Genomic DNA, 21,274 nt, shown 5'->3' with positions numbered 1-21,274 from the left:
ATTCAGATACATCTTTAGGAGAGTTTATGACCTCTGAAACAACTCAAGTGACATATGTAATGAAAATTATTAGCTGTTTAAAACAGGAAGAAAATGTTTTCTGCCCTTCCATTCCTTTCTCCTTTAAAAAGACTTTAATATGTTACACAAATGTAAAGCATGGTAGCTATCTCAGTATAAATTTTGGTGGAGATCAATGCCTTCTATGGTTATATCACACAACACTTAACATTTTTTAAGAAGAACTGTGTTGGTACAGGAACTCTCACCAGAAAGTGAAATTTGAGAGGTGGAGTCTGATGGTATAAAATGTTGTCTTGCAACATTAGAGGATGGGCTGAAGGTGGGTTTAATCTCCCTACCGCATGGGTGGAGTTAATTTCATCTATATGTAAGTCCCTACAATTTAGGGGCAGGATTTGTTACTTTTCCCAATCACATTTATATAGGTGTCTCTAAGTAAGTTAGGTGTTCATGCTCCCATTAATCTCCCAAAGATTTGGAGCTTGATTTGTTTAATCGAAAATACATGTTTAGTGCTATTTGAGATGCTCAGAGGTATCCAGGACTTCCTCCTGCATCTGTCAGAGATGACAGAGACATCTATGTTAGCCCAATGATGATACTATGGCATATCTATGACCTCCTAAATCATAATTGGGAGTTCAGCTCCAAAACCATACGGCATTTCAAATGACACTAGATGTCTGTATGAGAGTAGACAGACAGTGAGTCACTAGAGTCCAGAGACTGAGTCCTTTGCTTATAGATACATGCATTTGGTCGCTTGTCACTCAGTAGACTCCACTGTCCATGGCCCATGTACCTAGTAACAGGTGTCTATGCAATTGGAGATGTTCACTGGCATCCTGCACGCTCCTGAGCCACTTGCTACAGAAGGCAACATCTTCTCTATGTCCTGTGTCATATTTCCAAGACCATGTGGATGGCTGAAATGTCACAGGGTATTTCAGGTGGCAGTAGGTGCCCCTGAATCCACACATCTGAGCCAGTCAGATTAACTTGTTTTATAGAATCACAGAATGATTCGTGTTGGAGGGGACCTTAAATATCATCTAGTTCCAACCCCCTGCTGTGGACAGGAACATCTTTCACTCGATCAGTTTGCTTAAAGCCCCATCCAACCCAACTTTGAACACTTTCAAAGATGGGGCATCCACAGCTTCTCTGGGCAACTTTTTCAGTGTCTCACCACTCTCACCATAAAACATTTCTTCCTGCAAGTGCATAGCACCTGCGCATATCCAATTTTTCAAGCATCAGTATTCCTAAGTGCTTCAGGGCTGCTCTCAGTTAATTCCTGCCCTAGTCTGTACTGATAAGTGCAGGACCTTGCTGAACTTCATGAGGTTCACATGGGTCTGCTTCTCAAGCCTGTCAAGGTCCCTCTACAGAGACATTTGTGGAGTAATTCCTGTGCCTAAGGGTATATGCCCGCCTGGGAGCATGAGACTTTTTATTGTATCCAAGATCTTAATGTGGCAACTGTAACTTAATGGATATGCATATGTTCTATAATGGCAGTTGAAGGCTATGCACTTCAAATGCCACCATATACTGCTGTTAGATATCTCTGTTTTTTGAACTCAGGTGAACTCAGGACCTATCCTAAAGTCCTGTCACTGATAATTCCTATATCCCCCTGGCAATGTGCTGGTGCTTTTTCTGAAGTGAGATATTTGTGGATAGTTGTTTATCTCAGGAGAACTGAGCTAGAAGTTGGAGTGAAATAGTTACATTCTTATTTTAAAGAGAGCTCCTTTCACCTCCGTATTCCTAAGGCTGTAGATAATAGGGTTCAATATAGAGGTCACCACAGAGAGAGCACCTTGTCCACATCCAGGGAATAGCTGGATTTGGGATGTATATAGATGAACACAGCTGTCCCATAGAATAGTATCACTACAGTGAGATGCAAGAGGCAAGTGAAGAATACTTTTTACCTTTCTTTGGCAGAACCAATTTTTAGGATGGAGGAAATGATGAGGCCATAGGACACCAAAATGAGCAGAAAAGGCATCAGGATGACAAAGACAGCAGCAAGACTGATCTGTAGCTCATTCCAGTAAGTGTCCCCACAAAGAAGCATCAGCACTGGCTGGATCTCACAGAAGAAATGGTTAATGACATTGGACCCACAGAAGGGCAAAGAGAAGATAAATGTAGTATATCCAAGGGCCACGAGATTGCCACATATCCATGAAGAGGCAGCCAGCTGCATGCATACTTTCTTATTCATAATATCCATGTAATGCAGAGGGTTGCATGCAGCTTGGTTGCGGTCGTATGACATAGCAGCTAAGAGTCAGCTCTCAGTTGCCCCAAATAATAGAAATACATCTGTGCAGCACAACCTGCAAAAGCATTGGTTGTATCAGTGGAGAAAAGACTGACCAGCACTCTGAGCAGGGTGGCAGAGGTGTAGCAGATCTCTAGAAATGACAAGTTCCTGAGGAAGAAGTACATAGGGGTGTGGAGGACAGTGTCCATTTTAACTATAACAAGAATCGTTAGGTTTCCCAGCACTGTAAAGAAGTAAATACATAGAAATTGGATGAAGAAGATGACTTGCATATCTGAACGATGAGAAAACCCCAGGATTACAAACACAATTGAAGAAGTTTTATTTCCAGTGGTCCCTTCTTCAGAGGGTTTCATCTTGGAACAGTAAGGACAGTGACAACAGTGACAGTGAAAGGCTATGGTACATTTTTAAAGTCAAACCAAACTGCAACCTGTTGTTAGCAGTAGGTTACATGAAATTCAAAGAGACAATTCCACTCCTAAAGCAAAGCATCTGCTGCTCTTTAAGACAGATCGTGTGCACCCTAACAATTATCTGCCATGCAAGGAAGACAGGGTGATCTCCTGTGGATCTTGCGTGGATATGATGGATAGCCCTTGGTACGTAAATCTGTAGAGTTGTGCTTGTTAGGTGTCTGTGTTTCAGATGCTGAAATCTTACATGACTTGATAAACAATGAGGAAATATTCCACCCAAATTATCTATCAGCCTGTAAGTCTGTTTACCCACCTCCCACCTATTTGATATTAACCTTGTATGATATCTGTGTCAAGTGCATGTTAAGTTAGAATAAAAGCTGACCTCTGAAAGATTTTAGTTTTATAGTTTCATTCTACTTTCAGTCCCCTTGTATTGAAGTTTGCACATATACAATAGTTACAAACCTTAGAATGAAAGAGATGACTTATCATGGTGCACTCTCTTTTGAAAGCTTAGAAAACATTGGATGACAAGTTCAGAAGGGAACATGTAACTCTGAGGAAAAAAACCAAACCAGAAAATAACTTTGGCATTAGCTTCATCTCATAGTCACTGATTCTGAATTGTAATCTAGTATACTACATTTTTAATAGGAATATGGTGATATTTGAGCTCCAGAAGCAACAGAAACTGATAAGACTCAGTTGAACTCAGCTTCTTTAGGATAACTCAGTGACTGTGGGAGAAATTCCAGTCAATCTAAGATATTTTTTACCCACCTCTACAGTCCTTCTCTTGTTTCTGTCTTGCATCTGCTAAATCAGGAGGGAGCCGAAGTATCTGATATATCTTCAGCAGCCCTAGAGACATGGTTCTTGTTGCATTGCAGGTGTTCTCTAAGATGAAATCATAGAAAAGGCACATAGTCTGAGCTCTGCAGTGACCTCTCCTGAGACCTGTGTGATCAAGCTGAAATAGGAGATAAACTGAGACTTAGAATCCCAAAACACAACTTGTCTCTCTATCCTTTGGCTATTGAGAGCATGGATCTCCAGGTATACTAAACCCCTGAACTCCAGGACACGGGCAGTGAAATCTGTTAATTAGAAGCATTTCTGTGTCAAAGAGCTAAATCCCATGGCACTTTTAGGTTGGAAGATCCTGTGCGAGATAAGAGCAAAGAAGAATATTTGAGGAGCAAGGCACTTCATAATGTCCTTTTGACTTACAGTTTGCCAGGGAATTGTAAATCTTTCAATGTGACCTGGAACAACCCACAATTCCATGAATGAAGAGAGGTTTAGAAATCATGTGTTTGGTTCCTGTGTGTCCAGAGAAATAATGACTCGATTATTTTATTTTTTTTTCAGTCCAACTGCTAAGGCTTAAGAGCCTCTAAGGGTATATGCCCGCCTGGGAGCAGTAGGTGCCCCTGAATCCACACATCTGAGACAGTCAGATTAACTTGTTTTATAGAATCACAGAATGATTCGTGTTGGAGGGGACCTTAAATATCATCCACAATTGGACACAACTACCGCACACATGGGGACACGGGCACACACACATGCACAAAACCCTATGTCCTTGTCAGGAAGGTCTGGGCACAGATCTGCTTCTTCCTTACTGACCACATTAGCAGAGCTCCAGGCTATCTGAGACTCTGCCTGACAGAGCAGTTCTGTAGGATCAAAGCTCTGTGGTCTGTTGGCCATTGCCCAAGTGTCTAAACAAGCCTGCTAAGCGTATGTACCTCTGCTGTTCAGGCCAGGGCCCTGAAGTGAAAACAACACACGAGGTGACTTCACGGTGCCAGAACCCGCAGGAAACTTCTCCACATCTCCCACCTCCACCTTCTGATGGGAGCCCTCCACCAGACAACAGCTCTGCAAGGCTGCTGATGGGCGTACAACAGGTCATGTATCTAGACAGGCCTGGAAGCTGGGGGAGATTTGGTGCCACTGGACACAGGCTTCTGAGCAAGATGCACTCCTGGCCTGAGGTGCAACGACAATGTCTGAAGTCAGTATCCACGGAAAGGGCAATGGGATATAGAGATGTGCATTCCACCACATTACAACAATCACTTCCAGGGAGGGAACGCGCCTCACCCGGATGGCAGAGACCACCCGTTTTGCGCGTCAAGAGGAATCCTCCATGTGCCCACTCATACTCTTAAGACACTTGCTTCCCCAGATAGTTACAAAGAGGAAGGAAGCAAGGGCAGAATGTTGCCTTTTCTCCTTTGCCACTTCCGTCAGACAAAGGCTTGCGCGCAGTGCTGGCTTCAGCAGCAGGAGCTGCGCTGTGAAGTAGCAGCTACAGCAAGAGAGCTGAAAGCAGCGTGCTGGAAATCCACGGGCAGGCGCAGCTACTTGTGAGAGTACACTGTGACGAAACTCGTGAACGCAAAGGGGTTGGGAAGAGGAGTGGCTTCTTGGACCAGGATGGGTTTTGCGACCTTTGAACAAGAGTCACACCAGAAGGTGGAGTTTTAGCCGCCAGGACTTCATGGAAGACAGAAACATCATCTGCCATTCAGCTCAAATCATTCGTGTGGCCTGCACGAAACTCTTAGGGCAGATCACTGGCAGTGATACCTGGGAGTGCGCATCACCTTCCTGAAACAGGCAGAGCAGCGGCACTTAGACGCCTATGTCCCGGGCCAGGCTGTCCCTTTGCTGGCTTGACCAGAAGTGCCTGCACCGGTTCTGTGTGCGGTCAACACAGCTGCGCACAAGATGGGTGGCGAGAGAAAGAGGACCCCTCTTCTCCATCAGCATGCCTCCAAAAGACCCTCTCTACCATTCCCAGGTGGGCCTCGCCACTTCCAACCTCGCCCGCCCGCCACCGATGTGTGCTGGGAGACCAAGCAAAAGTCCATGACAAAGCATCCGGCCTGCAGGTGGCCAGGGACGAGGCACGAGCAGCATGCAAGAGCTGATCAGCAGTCTGTGCATCGACCTGTAGGGAAAGTCACCCGCCCCACAGGCCGCGTTGCCCGGGAGAAAGTTGCAGTTTCAGCAGAAAGGAACACGAGGAGTTTCGGGCTGGGATGCAGCATCTCTTTAATGAGAAGGGGAAGGGTGCGTTTTGAGGGGAGGAGGAAGAGCGCTAGACGTGATAGGTCAAGGGCTCAGCAGGCCAGCGGACATCGGCCTTTGCAGTGGGATGCAAAGCGCCTGCAAGGCGCTCCTTTTCCCCCACTGCAGTTGCAGCCGGTGAGACTCCTCTCCGAGACACAGCAAGGGCGGGTGCAGTGTGTTGCCTTGGTCAACGGCAAAAGCTACGAAGCCCAGGGGGGAGGATGAGCAGTAGCAAGGAGAGCGCAGAAAGAGAAAAAGCAAGAAGGGCACCATGTCAAGGAATGCCACAGGGCTGCCTTCCAGTCAGGGGGAGTGGCAATTGTTCCACGTGCTGGGAACCACAGGCACCTCCCTGGTCCTGGATGCAGATCTCGTTCCTCCGTTCCTGGTGGTTCTTTCCAAGATGAGCGCTCCGCTGGCTCTACCAATACAGATTGCAGGAACGCAGGGCCCCACACAGACCGCTGCCGAGTCCTGTGAATCTCCCAAATCCAAGGACGCCCCCGGAGGAGACGGGAACCCCCCCTGCGCTGAGGGAGCTCCCAACAGCAGCTGACAGAGAGGATCCCACGGCTGTGCTCTGCGGGAAAGAGGTGAGGATGGGGCCCGGCAGGGTCACCACCACCGGGGAGGGTTCGATCACGGTGGTGGAGTCAGCGCACCGCAATACACAAGGCTCGCTGCAGCTGTTTGCAAGGGGGGCTGGCCCGCAGGTTAAAGGGAGGCAAGGTCTGTAGCAAGACATCTCTCGACGAAGGAAGCAGAGCTGAAACACAGAGCAAGGCATGAGCACGAGGCAGAAGCGGGGGGAAGAAGATGTTCAGAGCCACAGGCATGCCTGCAGAAAGAGCCTGGCGGGGTTCGGACTTACCTATTTGTCTGAGGAGAGGGCAGCAAGGGCAGTGGATGGCCGTCCTGGATGTGCGTGGCCTTTTATACGCTGTCTCCAAGCCTTGCGGGACCTGAAGCGTTCCTTACGCGTGAAGCATTTTGCTAACTGGCACTATTTGCCTGCAAAGCTCTGCTGGATGATTACAGCTTTCCCCCTTTCATCTGAGAGGTTTTGCTCCCGTCTGTCACGTGGGCAAGACAGAAATGTGCCCTTTGAGGTGCAGCACGCGTCACGTGGATCCCTAGGACCACAGGATTCTGTAGTCGATGTCGCCTCAGCTGATCACGGAGACGCTAACTGGAATGCTGGCCACGCGCATTCCTGGAGCACGGCAGGCGCCACCGCCCTTCCACAACGCACACTGGCCTTGAGGCATGGAGGAATTCAGCACCCGAAGCCACCTCGCGTCTTGTTTCCAGCCTTGGCCTGAACTGCAGACGCTCCTACGGTTAGCAGGCTCACTTAGACACTCGGGCAACGGCCAGACAGCCTCTTTCCGGCTCAACCTCTGCCCAGCTCTTGCGGTCTTCCACTTTTCAGGGCCCGGTATGGGAACTAAGTCAGTCTGACCCTGATCCACCAAAAGCACCTGGGCACTCTGGTTCCCTGCCTTTTCCACATCCCACAAAGGCTGCTGGCCTCCAGGATGAGCATGAGGAGAAAAACAACTCCATTTTGGCTTGGATCACCCTCAGGCAAGGAACCATAAGGCCCTTTGAAGATCTTCCCGTTCCTTTGACAGACGTGTTTTTCAGTAAACAATAAATACTCCGAGCTGAGCTCATGTGCCTGCTGGGAAGAAGAAAAGCAAAGGTGAAGTCCTCTAGGAACACCACCACTCACACCCAGGAGTGAAACAGCTGGACCTTCCTGATGAATGTGACCACCTCAGCTCTTTGGCCCGCCCTTTGATGCGGGGCTGATGTCTGCGTGACTCGGGCCGAGGGTCAGCCACGGCTGAAGAGTGTTGCCATCAGAGGCATCACAGAATGTATATATCGACACTTTCACAATTGGACACAACCACCGCACACATGGGGACACGGGCACACACACATGCACAAAACCCTGTGTCCTTGTCAGGAAGGTCTGGGCACAGATCTGCTTCTTCCTTACTGACCACATTAGCAGAGCTCCAGGCTATCTGAGACTCTGCCTGACAGAGCAGTTCTGTAGGATCAAAGCTCTGTGGTCTGTTGGCCATTGCCCAAGTGTCTAAACAAGCCTGCTAAGCGTATGTACCTCTGCTGTTCAGGCCAGGGCCCTGAAGTGAAAACAACACACGAGGTGACTTCACGGTGCCAGAACCCGCAGGAAACTTCTCCACATCTCCCACCTCCACCTTCTGATGGGAGCCCTCCACCAGCCAACAGCTCTGCAAGGCTGCTGATGGGCGTACAACAGGTCATGTATCTAGACAGGCCTGGAAGCTGGGGGAGATTTGGTGCCACTGGACACAGGCTTCTGAGCAAGATGCACTCCTGGCCTGAGGTGCAACGACAATGTCTGAAGTCAGTATCCACGGAAAGGGCAATGGGATATAGAGATGTGCATTCCACCACATTACAACAATCACTTCCAGGGAGGGAACGCGCCTCACCCAGATGGCAGAGACCACCCGTTTTGCGCGTCAAGAGGAATCCTCCATGTGCCCACTCGTACTCTTAAGACACTTGCTTCCCCAGATAGTTACAAAGAGGAAGGAAGCAAGGGCAGAATGTTGCCTTTTCTCCTTTGCCACTTCCGTCAGACAAAGGCTTGCGCGCAGTGCTGGCTTCAGCAGCAGGAGCTGCGCTGTGAAGTAGCAGCTACAGCAAGAGAGCTGAAAGCAGCGTGCTGGAAATCCACGGGCAGGCGCAGCTACTTGTGAGAGTACACTGTGACGAAACTCGTGAACGCAAAGGGGTTGGGAAGAGGAGTGGCTTCTTGGACCAGGATGGGTTTTGCGACCTTTGAACAAGAGTCACACCAGAAGGTGGAGTTTTAGCCGCCAGGACTTCATGGAAGACAGAAACATCATCTGCCATTCAGCTCAAATCATTCGTGTGGCCTGCACGAAACTCTTAGGGCAGATCACTGGCAGTGATACCTGGGAGTGCGCATCACCTTCCTGAAACAGGCAGAGCAGCGGCACTTAGACGCCTATGTCCCGGGCCAGGCTGTCCCTTTGCTGGCTTGACCAGAAGTGCCTGCACCGGTTCTGTGTGCGGTCAACACAGCTGCGCACAAGATGGGTGGCGAGAGAAAGAGGACCCCTCTTCTCCATCAGCATGCCTCCAAAAGACCCTCTCTACCATTCCCAGGTGGGCCTCGCCACTTCCAACCTCGCCCGCCCGCCACCGATGTGTGCTGGGAGACCAAGCAAAAGTCCATGACAAAGCATCCGGCCTGCAGGTGGCCAGGGACGAGGCACGAGCAGCATGCAAGAGCTGATCAGCAGTCTGTGCATCGACCTGTAGGGAAAGTCACCCGCCCCACAGGCCGCGTTGCCCGGGAGAAAGTTGCAGTTTCAGCAGAAAGGAACACGAGGAGTTTCGGGCTGGGATGCAGCATCTCTTTAATGAGAAGGGGAAGGGTGCGTTTTGAGGGGAGGAGGAAGAGCGCTAGACGTGATAGGTCAAGGGCTCAGCAGGCCAGCGGACATCGGCCTTTGCAGTGGGATGCAAAGCGCCTGCAAGGCGCTCCTTTTCCCCCACTGCAGTTGCAGCCGGTGAGACTCCTCTCCGAGACACAGCAAGGGCGGGTGCAGTGTGTTGCCTTGGTCAACGGCAAAAGCTACGAAGCCCAGGGGGGAGGATGAGCAGTAGCAAGGAGAGCGCAGAAAGAGAAAAAGCAAGAAGGGCACCATGTCAAGGAATGCCACAGGGCTGCCTTCCAGTCAGGGGGAGTGGCAATTGTTCCACGTGCTGGGAACCACAGGCACCTCCCTGGTCCTGGATGCAGATCTCGTTCCTCCGTTCCTGGTGGTTCTTTCCAAGATGAGCGCTCCGCTGGCTCTACCAATACAGATTGCAGGAACGCAGGGCCCCACACAGACCGCTGCCGAGTCCTGTGAATCTCCCAAATCCAAGGACGCCACCGGAGGAGACGGGAACCCCCCCTGCGCTGAGGGAGCTCCCAACAGCAGCTGACAGAGAGGATCCCACGGCTGTGCTCTGCGGGAAAGAGGTGAGGATGGGGCCCGGCAGGGTCACCACCACCGGGGAGGGTTCGATCACGGTGGTGGAGTCAGCGCACCGCAATACACAAGGCTCGCTGCAGCTGTTTGCAAGGGGGGCTGGCCCGCAGGTTAAAGGGAGGCAAGGTCTGTAGCAAGACATCTCTCGACGAAGGAAGCAGAGCTGAAACACAGAGCAAGGCATGAGCACGAGGCAGAAGCGGGGGGAAGAAGATGTTCAGAGCCACAGGCATGCCTGCAGAAAGAGCCTGGCGGGGTTCGGACTTACCTATTTGTCTGAGGAGAGGGCAGCAAGGGCAGTGGATGGCCGTCCTGGATGTGCGTGGCCTTTTATACGCTGTCTCCAAGCCTTGCGGGACCTGAAGCGTTCCTTACGCGTGAAGCATTTTGCTAACTGGCACTATTTGCCTGCAAAGCTCTGCTGGATGATTACAGCTTTCCCCCTTTCATCTGAGAGGTTTTGCTCCCGTCTGTCACGTGGGCAAGACAGAAATGTGCCCTTTGAGGTGCAGCACGCGTCACGTGGATCCCTAGGACCACAGGATACTGTAGTCGATGTCGCCTCAGCTGATCACGGAGACGCTAACTGGAATGCTGGCCACGCGCATTCCTGGAGCACGGCAGGCGCCACCGCCCTTCCACAACGCACACTGGCCTTGAGGCATGGAGGAATTCAGCACCCGAAGCCACCTCGCGTCTTGTTTCCAGCCTTGGCCTGAACTGCAGACGCTCCTACGGTTAGCAGGCTCACTTAGACACTCGGGCAACGGCCAGACAGCCTCTTTCCGGCTCAACCTCTGCCCAGCTCTTGCGGTCTTCCACTTTTCAGGGCCCGGTATGGGAACTAAGTCAGTCTGACCCTGATCCACCAAAAGCACCTGGGCACTCTGGTTCCCTGCCTTTTCCACATCCCACAAAGGCTGCTGGCCTCCAGGATGAGCATGAGGAGAAAAACAACTCCATTTTGGCTTGGATCACCCTCAGGCAAGGAACCATAAGGCCCTTTGAAGATCTTCCCGTTCCTTTGACAGACGTGTTTTTCAGTAAACAATAAATACTCCGAGCTGAGCTCATGTGCCTGCTGGGAAGAAGAAAAGCAAAGGTGAAGTCCTCTAGGAACACCACCACTCACACCCAGGAGTGAAACAGCTGGACCTTCCTGATGAATGTGACCACCTCAGCTCTTTGGCCCGCCCTTTGATGCGGGGCTGATGTCTGCGTGACTCGGGCCGAGGGTCAGCCACGGCTGAAGAGTGTTGCCATCAGAGGCATCACAGAATGTATATATCGACACTTCCACAATTGGACACAACCACCGCACACATGGGGACACGGGCACACACACATGCACAAAACCCTGTGTCCTTGTCAGGAAGGTCTGGGCACAGATCTGCTTCTTCCTTACTGACCACATTAGCAGAGCTCCAGGCTATCTGAGACTCCGCCTGACAGAGCAGTTCTGTAGGATCAAAGCTCTGTGGTCTGTTGGCCATTGCCCAAGTGTCTAAACAAGCCTGCTAAGCGTATGTACCTCTGCTGTTCAGGCCAGGGCCCTGAAGTGAAAACAACACACGAGGTGACTTCACGGTGCCAGAACCCGCAGGAAACTTCTCCACATCTCCCACCTCCACCTTCTGATGGGAGCCCTCCACCAGCCAACAGCTCTGCAAGGCTGCTGATGGGCGTACAACAGGTCATGTATCTAGACAGGCCTGGAAGCTGGGGGAGATTTGGTGCCACTGGACACAGGCTTCTGAGCAAGATGCACTCCTGGCCTGAGGTGCAACGACAATGTCTGAAGTCAGTATCCACGGAAAGGGCAATGGGATATAGAGATGTGCATTCCACCACATTACAACAATCACTTCCAGGGAGGGAACGCGCCTCACCCAGATGGCAGAGACCACCCGTTTTGCGCGTCAAGAGGAATCCTCCATGTGCCCACTCGTACTCTTAAGACACTTGCTTCCCCAGATAGTTACAAAGAGGAAGGAAGCAAGGGCAGAATGTTGCCTTTTCTCCTTTGCCACTTCCGTCAGACAAAGGCTTGCGCGCAGTGCTGGCTTCAGCAGCAGGAGCTGCGCTGTGAAGTAGCAGCTACAGCAAGAGAGCTGAAAGCAGCGTGCTGGAAATCCACGGGCAGGCGCAGCTACTTGTGAGAGTACACTGTGACGAAACTCGTGAACGCAAAGGGGTTGGGAAGAGGAGTGGCTTCTTGGACCAGGATGGGTTTTGCGACCTTTGAACAAGAGTCACACCAGAAGGTGGAGTTTTAGCCGCCAGGACTTCATGGAAGACAGAAACATCATCTGCCATTCAGCTCAAATCATTCGTGTGGCCTGCACGAAACTCTTAGGGCAGATCACTGGCAGTGATACCTGGGAGTGCGCATCACCTTCCTGAAACAGGCAGAGCAGCGGCACTTAGACGCCTATGTCCCGGGCCAGGCTGTCCCTTTGCTGGCTTGACCAGAAGTGCCTGCACCGGTTCTGTGTGCGGTCAACACAGCTGCGCACAAGATGGGTGGCGAGAGAAAGAGGACCCCTCTTCTCCATCAGCATGCCTACAAAAGACCCTCTCTACCATTCCCAGGTGGGCCTCGCCACTTCCAACCTCGCCCGCCCGCCACCGATGTGTGCTGGGAGACCAAGCAAAAGTCCATGACAAAGCATCCGGCCTGCAGGTGGCCAGGGACGAGGCACGAGCAGCATGCAAGAGCTGATCAGCAGTCTGTGCATCGACCTGTAGGGAAAGTCACCCGCCCCACAGGCCGCGTTGCCCGGGAGAAAGTTGCAGTTTCAGCAGAAAGGAACACGAGGAGTTTCGGGCTGGGATGCAGCATCTCTTTAATGAGAAGGGGAAGGGTGCGTTTTGAGGGGAGGAGGAAGAGCGCTAGACGTGATAGGTCAAGGGCTCAGCAGGCCAGCGGACATCGGCCTTTGCAGTGGGATGCAAAGCGCCTGCAAGGCGCTCCTTTTCCCCCACTGCAGTTGCAGCCGGTGAGACTCCTCTCCGAGACACAGCAAGGGCGGGTGCAGTGTGTTGCCTTGGTCAACGGCAAAAGGTACGAAGCCCAGGGGGGAGGATGAGCAGTAGCAAGGAGAGCGCAGAAAGAGAAAAAGCAAGAAGGGCACCATGTCAAGGAATGCCACAGGGCTGCCTTCCAGTCAGGGGGAGTGGCAATTGTTCCACGTGCTGGGAACCACAGGCACCTCCCTGGTCCTGGATGCAGATCTCGTTCCTCCGTTCCTGGTGGTTCTTTCCAAGATGAGCGCTCCGCTGGCTCTACCAATACAGATTGCAGGAACGCAGGGCCCCACACAGACCGCTGCCGAGTCCTGTGAATCTCCCAAATCCAAGGACGCCCCCGGAGGAGACGGGAACCCCCCCTGCGCTGAGGGAGCTCCCAACAGCAGCTGACAGAGAGGATCCCACGGCTGTGCTCTGCGGGAAAGAGGTGAGGATGGGGCCCGGCAGGGTCACCACCACCGGGGAGGGTTCGATCACGGTGGTGGAGTCAGCGCACCGCAATACACAAGGCTCGCTGCAGCTGTTTGCAAGGGGGGCTGGCCCGCAGGTTAAAGGGAGGCAAGGTCTGTAGCAAGACATCTCTCGACGAAGGAAGCAGAGCTGAAACACAGAGCAAGGCATGAGCACGAGGCAGAAGCGGGGGGAAGAAGATGTTCAGAGCCACAGGCATGCCTGCAGAAAGAGCCTGGCGGGGTTCGGACTTACCTATTTGTCTGAGGAGAGGGCAGCAAGGGCAGTGGATGGCCGTCCTGGATGTGCGTGGCCTTTTATACGCTGTCTCCAAGCCTTGCGGGACCTGAAGCGTTCCTTACGCGTGAAGCATTTTGCTAACTGGCACTATTTGCCTGCAAAGCTCTGCTGGATGATTACAGCTTTCCCCCTTTCATCTGAGAGGTTTTGCTCCCGTCTGTCACGTGGGCAAGACAGAAATGTGCCCTTTGAGGTGCAGCACGCGTCACGTGGATCCCTAGGACCACAGGATACTGTAGTCGATGTCGCCTCAGCTGATCACGGAGACGCTAACTGGAATGCTGGCCACGCGCATTCCTGGAGCACGGCAGGCGCCACCGCCCTTCCACAACGCACACTGGCCTTGAGGCATGGAGGAATTCAGCACCCGAAGCCACCTCGCGTCTTGTTTCCAGCCTTGGCCTGAACTGCAGACGCTCCTACGGTTAGCAGGCTCACTTAGACACTCGGGCAACGGCCAGACAGCCTCTTTCCGGCTCAACCTCTGCCCAGCTCTTGCGGTCTTCCACTTTTCAGGGCCCGGTATGGGAACTAAGTCAGTCTGACCCTGATCCACCAAAAGCACCTGGGCACTCTGGTTCCCTGCCTTTTCCACATCCCACAAAGGCTGCTGGCCTCCAGGATGAGCATGAGGAGAAAAACAACTCCATTTTGGCTTGGATCACCCTCAGGCAAGGAACCATAAGGCCCTTTGAAGATCTTCCCGTTCCTTTGACAGACGTGTTTTTCAGTAAACAATAAATACTCCGAGCTGAGCTCATGTGCCTGCTGGGAAGAAGAAAAGCAAAGGTGAAGTCCTCTAGGAACACCACCACTCACACCCAGGAGTGAAACAGCTGGACCTTCCTGATGAATGTGACCACCTCAGCTCTTTGGCCCGCCCTTTGATGCGGGGCTGATGTCTGCGTGACTCGGGCCGAGGGTCAGCCACGGCTGAAGAGTGTTGCCATCAGAGGCATCACAGAATGTATATATCGACACTTCCACAATTGGACACAACCACCGCACACATGGGGACACGGGCACACACACATGCACAAAACCCTGTGTCCTTGTCAGGAAGGTCTGGGCACAGATCTGCTTCTTCCTTACTGACCACATTAGCAGAGCTCCAGGCTATCTGAGACTCCGCCTGACAGAGCAGTTCTGTAGGATCAAAGCTCTGTGGTCTGTTGGCCATTGCCCAAGTGTCTAAACAAGCCTGCTAAGCGTATGTACCTCTGCTGTTCAGGCCAGGGCCCTGAAGTGAAAACAACACACGAGGTGACTTCACGGTGCCAGAACCCGCAGGAAACTTCTCCACATCTCCCACCTCCACCTTCTGATGGGAGCCCTCCACCAGCCAACAGCTCTGCAAGGCTGCTGATGGGCGTACAACAGGTCATGTATCTAGACAGGCCTGGAAGCTGGGGGAGATTTGGTGCCACTGGACACAGGCTTCTGAGCAAGATGCACTCCTGGCCTGAGGTGCAACGACAATGTCTGAAGTCAGTATCCACGGAAAGGGCAATGGGATATAGAGATGTGCATTCCACCACATTACAACAATCACTTCCAGGGAGGGAACGCGCCTCACCCAGATGGCAGAGACCACCCGTTTTGCGCGTCAAGAGGAATCCTCCATGTGCCCACTCGTACTCTTAAGACACTTGCTTCCCCAGATAGTTACAAAGAGGAAGGAAGCAAGGGCAGAATGTTGCCTTTTCTCCTTTGCCACTTCCGTCAGACAAAGGCTTGCGCGCAGTGCTGGCTTCAGCAGCAGGAGCTGCGCTGTGAAGTAGCAGCTACAGCAAGAGAGCTGAAAGCAGCGTGCTGGAAATCCACGGGCAGGCGCAGCTACTTGTGAGAGTACACTGTGACGAAACTCGTGAACGCAAAGGGGTTGGGAAGAGGAGTGGCTTCTTGGACCAGGATGGGTTTTGCGACCTTTGAACAAGAGTCACACCAGAAGGTGGAGTTTTAGCCGCCAGGACTTCATGGAAGACAGAAACATCATCTGCCATTCAGCTCAAATCATTCGTGTGGCCTGCACGAAACTCTTAGGGCAGATCACTGGCAGTGATACCTGGGAGTGCGCATCACCTTCCTGAAACAGGCAGAGCAGCGGCACTTAGACGCCTATGTCCCGGGCCAGGCTGTCCCTTTGCTGGCTTGACCAGAAGTGCCTGCACCGGTTCTGTGTGCGGTCAACACAGCTGCGCACAAGATGGGTGGCGAGAGAAAGAGGACCCCTCTTCTCCATCAGCATGCCTACAAAAGACCCTCTCTACCATTCCCAGGTGGGCCTCGCCACTTCCAACCTCGCCCGCCCGCCACCGATGTGTGCTGGGAGACCAAGCAAAAGTCCATGACAAAGCATCCGGCCTGCAGGTGGCCAGGGACGAGGCACGAGCAGCATGCAAGAGCTGATCAGCAGTCTGTGCATCGACCTGTAGGGAAAGTCACCCGCCCCACAGGCCGCGTTGCCCGGGAGAAAGTTGCAGTTTCAGCAGAAAGGAACACGAGGAGTTTCGGGCTGGGATGCAGCATCTCTTTAATGAGAAGGGGAAGGGTGCGTTTTGAGGGGAGGAGGAAGAGCGCTAGACGTGATAGGTCAAGGGCTCAGCAGGCCAGCGGACATCGGCCTTTGCAGTGGGATGCAAAGCGCCTGCAAGGCGCTCCTTTTCCCCCACTGCAGTTGCAGCCGGTGAGACTCCTCTCCGAGACACAGCAAGGGCGGGTGCAGTGTGTTGCCTTGGTCAACGGCAAAAGGTACGAAGCCCAGGGGGGAGGATGAGCAGTAGCAAGGAGAGCGCAGAAAGAGAAAAAGCAAGAAGGGCACCATGTCAAGGAATGCCACAGGGCTGCCTTCCAGTCAGGGGGAGTGGCAATTGTTCCACGTGCTGGGAACCACAGGCACCTCCCTGGTCCTGGATGCAGATCTCGTTCCTCCGTTCCTGGTGGTTCTTTCCAAGATGAGCGCTCCGCTGGCTCTACCAATACAGATTGCAGGAACGCAGGGCCCCACACAGACCGCTGCCGAGTCCTGTGAATCTCCCAAATCCAAGGACGCCCCCGGAGGAGACGGGAACCCCCCCTGCGCTGAGGGAGCTCCCAACAGCAGCTGACAGAGAGGATCCCACGGCTGTGCTCTGCGGGAAAGAGGTGAGGATGGAGCCCGGCAGGGTCACCACCACCGGGGAGGGTTCGATCACGGTGGTGGAGTCAGCGCACCGCAATACACAAGGCTCGCTGCAGCTGTTTGCAAGGGGGGCTGGCCCGCAGGTTAAAGGGAGGCAAGGTCTGTAGCAAGACATCTCTCGACGAAGGAAGCAGAGCTGAAACACAGAGCAAGGCATGAGCACGAGGCAGAAGCGGGGGGAAGAAGATGTTCAGAGCCACAGGCATGCCTGCAGAAAGAGCCTGGCGGGGTTCGGACTTACCTATTTGTCTGAGGAGAGGGCAGCAAGGGCAGTGGATGGCCGTCCTGGATGTGCGTGGCCTTTTATACGCTGTCTCCAAGCCTTGCGGGACCTGAAGCGTTCCTTACGCGTGAAGCATTTTGCTAACTGGCACTATTTGCCTGCAAAGCTCTGCTGGATGATTACAGCTTTCCCCCTTTCATCTGAGAGGTTTTGCTCCCGTCTGTCACGTGGGCAAGACAGAAATGTGCCCTTTGAGGTGCAGCACGCGTCACGTGGATCCCTAGGACCACAGGATACTGTAGTCGATGTCGCCTCAGCTGATCACGGAGACGCTAACTGGAATGCTGGCCACGCGCATTCCTGGAGCACGGCAGGCGCCACCGCCCTTCCACAACGCACACTGGCCTTGAGGCATGGAGGAATTCAGCACCCGAAGCCACCTCGCGTCTTGTTTCCAGCCTTGGCCTGAACTGCAGACGCTCCTACGGTTAGCAGGCTCACTTAGACACTCGGGCAACGGCCAGACAGCCTCTTTCCGGCTCAACCTCTGCCCAGCTCTTGCGGTCTTCCACTTTTCAGGGCCCGGTATGGGAACTAAGTCAGTCTGACCCTGATCCACCAAAAGCACCTGGGCACTCTGGTTCCCTGCCTTTTCCACATCCCACAAAGGCTGCTGGCCTCCAGGATGAGCATGAGGAGAAAAACAACTCCATTTTGGCTTGGATCACCCTCAGGCAAGGAACCATAAGGCCCTTTGAAGATCTTCCCGTTCCTTTGACAGACGTGTTTTTCAGTAAACAATAAATACTCCGAGCTGAGCTCATGTGCCTGCTGGGAAGAAGAAAAGCAAAGGTGAAGTCCTCTAGGAACACCACCACTCACACCCAGGAGTGAAACAGCTGGACCTTCCTGATGAATGTGACCACCTCAGCTCTTTGGCCCGCCCTTTGATGCGGGGCTGATGTCTGCGTGACTCGGGCCGAGGGTCAGCCACGGCTGAAGAGTGTTGCCATCAGAGGCATCACAGAATGTATATATCGACACTTCCACAATTGGACACAACCACCGCACACATGGGGACACGGGCACACACACATGCACAAAACCCTGTGTCCTTGTCAGGAAGGTCTGGGCACAGATCTGCTTCTTCCTTACTGACCACATTAGCAGAGCTCCAGGCTATCTGAGACTCCGCCTGACAGAGCAGTTCTGTAGGATCAAAGCTCTGTGGTCTGTTGGCCATTGCCCAAGTGTCTAAACAAGCCTGCTAAGCGTATGTACCTCTGCTGTTCAGGCCAGGGCCCTGAAGTGAAAACAACACACGAGGTGACTTCACGGTGCCAGAACCCGCAGGAAACTTCTCCACATCTCCCACCTCCACCTTCTGATGGGAGCCCTCCACCAGCCAACAGCTCTGCAAGGCTGCTGATGGGCGTACAACAGGTCATGTATCTAGACAGGCCTGGAAGCTGGGGGAGATTTGGTGCCACTGGACACAGGCTTCTGAGCAAGATGCACTCCTGGCCTGAGGTGCAACGACAATGTCTGAAGTCAGTATCCACGGAAAGGGCAATGGGATATAGAGATGTGCATTCCACCACATTACAACAATCACTTCCAGGGAGGGAACGCGCCTCACCCAGATGGCAGAGACCACCCGTTTTGCGCGTCAAGAGGAATCCTCCATGTGCCCACTCGTACTCTTAAGACACTTGCTTCCCCAGATAGTTACAAAGAGGAAGGAAGCAAGGACAGAATGTTGCCTTTTCTCCTTTGCCACTTCCGTCAGACAAAGGCTTGCGCGCAGTGCTGGCTTCAGCAGCAGGAGCTGCGCTGTGAAGTAGCAGCTACAGCAAGAGAGCTGAAAGCAGCGTGCTGGAAATCTACGGGCAGGCGCAGCTACTTGTGAGAGTACACTGTGACGAAACTCGTGAACGCAAAGGGGTTGGGAAGAGGAGTGGCTTCTTGGACCAGGATGGGTTTTGCGACCTTTGAACAAGAGTCACACCAGAAGGTGGAGTTTTAGCCGCCAGGACTTCATGGAAGACAGAAACATCATCTGCCATTCAGCTCAAATCATTCGTGTGGCCTGCACGAAACTCTTAGGGCAGATCACTGGCAGTGATACCTGGGAGTGCGCATCACCTTCCTGAAACAGGCAGAGCAGCGGCACTTAGACGCCTATGTCCCGGGCCAGGCTGTCCCTTTGCTGGCTTGACCAGAAGTGCCTGCACCGGTTCTGTGTGCGGTCAACACAGCTGCGCACAAGATGGGTGGCGAGAGAAAGAGGACCCCTCTTCTCCATCAGCATGCCTCCAAAAGACCCTCTCTACCATTCCCAGGTGGGCCTCGCCACTTCCAACCTCGCCCGCCCGCCACCGATGTGTGCTGGGAGACCAAGCAAAAGTCCATGACAAAGCATCCGGCCTGCAGGTGGCCAGGGACGAGGCACGAGCAGCATGCAAGAGCTGATCAGCAGTCTGTGCATCGACCTGTAGGGAAAGTCACCCGCCCCACAGGCCGCGTTGCCCGGGAGAAAGTTGCAGTTTCAGCAGAAAGGAACACGAGGAGTTTCGGGCTGGGATGCAGCATCTCTTTAATGAGAAGGGGAAGGGTGCGTTTTGAGGGGAGGAGGAAGAGCGCTAGACGTGATAGGTCAAGGGCTCAGCAGGCCAGCGGACATCGGCCTTTGCAGTGGGATGCAAAGCGCCTGCAAGGCGCTCCTTTTCCCCCACTGCAGCTGCAGCCGGTGAGACTCCTCTCCGAGATACAGCAAGGGCGGTGCAGTGTGTTGCCTCGGTCAACGGCAAAAGCTACGAAGCCCAGGGGGGAGGATGAGCAGTAGCAAGGAGAGCGCAGAAAGAGAAAAAGCAAGAAGGGCACCATGTCAAGGAATGCCACAGGGCTGCCTTCCAGTCAGGGGGAGTGGCAATTGTTCCACGTGCTGGGAACCACAGGCACCTCCCTGGTCCTGGATGCAGATCTCGTTCCTCCGTTCCTGGTGGTTCTTTCCAAGATGAGCGCTCCGCTGGCTCTACCAATACAGATTGCAGGAACGCAGGGCCCCACACAGACCGCTGCCGAGTCCTGTGAATCTCCCAAATCCAAGGACGCCCCCGGAGGAAATGGGAACCCCCCCCTGCGCTGAGGGAGCTCCCAACAGCAGCTGACAGAGAGGATCCCACGGCATTCTGTCAGTTCTCCTGGTGCAGGAACTTTGAATGAGGAGAGCCAGTGTGGAAGGAAAGCCTCTGCCAGAAGCAAGAGAGTGACCCCCAGGAAAAGACAAGCACAAGCCCCAAGCATCATCCTCCTCAGCAGAAGATTCCCTGCCACAGTGGGACCTCTGGGCAGCTCATTCTCTTGCAGCTTTATTGCTGCCTGTAAGGACTTTGAGACTGTTTCTATTGGCACAGATGGCAAAAAAACTGAGGCCCACTCGCCAAGGATGTTCGTTTGCACTGGGGTTTCTTGGGATGGCATGAAGCCCTCTGGACTCCAGTAGTATTACAGACAGTACTGGACCTACACACTCTCAGGGCACTGAGGCTGGGTGCTTCAGGATGGCCAGGGGGCAAAGACACAAACACGTTATTAATCTGGCATGCTTTGAAAATGCACTTAAACCAATCCTTCTTCCCCTATCCATTTTCCTCCTCCTTCCCTCTTCCGTCTTCCTTTCCCTTCCCTTCCCTTCCCTTCCTTTCCCTTCCCTTCCCTACCTTTCCTTTTCCCCTCCATGCAATCCACTGCTATGCTTTCCTTTGCTGAACAATTAAATGGTACTTTACGAGATACAGAGGCGTTCCCTGAAACTTTCCAGGATATGGTGCAGCAAGGAGCAAACAGAATTATTTTGGCTTGGGGCTTTCTTGTTTAGTTATTGCTGACTGAAATGGGAGTACTCAAAATGTCCATGGGGTGGCAGCAAGAGAACATCCATGGAGTTTTCTGTTTCTTCTAGGTCAGATGTGCACATTGAAGATGTTCTTTCACCAGCTGCTCACCCTGACAAATGGAACCTTCCCTTCCAAAACAGAGAGCAACATTAATATATACGTTCTGAGGCTTGCTAAGCCTGCACAGAAAAAAGGCAGAAATGTAGAAGAAATAGCAGGTGTGGGTGGTTCAGATGGTGTCCTGTTTTCAGCTGGGATAGAGTTATTTTTCTTCCTAGTAGCTGATACA

At 52.8% G+C, this 21,274-nt stretch overlaps 1 pseudogene; it reads right to left on the bottom strand.

The window, feature by feature from the left end:
• Nucleotides 1-1,754: 1,754 nt before the first annotated feature.
• Nucleotides 1,755-2,679, bottom strand: LOC136019156 (olfactory receptor 10C1-like; annotated as a pseudogene).
• Nucleotides 2,680-21,274: the final 18,595 nt, after the last annotated feature.

The sequence above is a fragment of the Lathamus discolor genome, chromosome 8 (genome assembly GCF_037157495.1).
Source record: "Lathamus discolor isolate bLatDis1 chromosome 8, bLatDis1.hap1, whole genome shotgun sequence".
NCBI classification, from domain to species: domain Eukaryota; kingdom Metazoa; phylum Chordata; class Aves; order Psittaciformes; family Psittacidae; genus Lathamus; species Lathamus discolor.
Note: the sequence above shows the minus strand (reverse complement) of the source record. Positions and strands in the feature narration are given on the sequence as shown.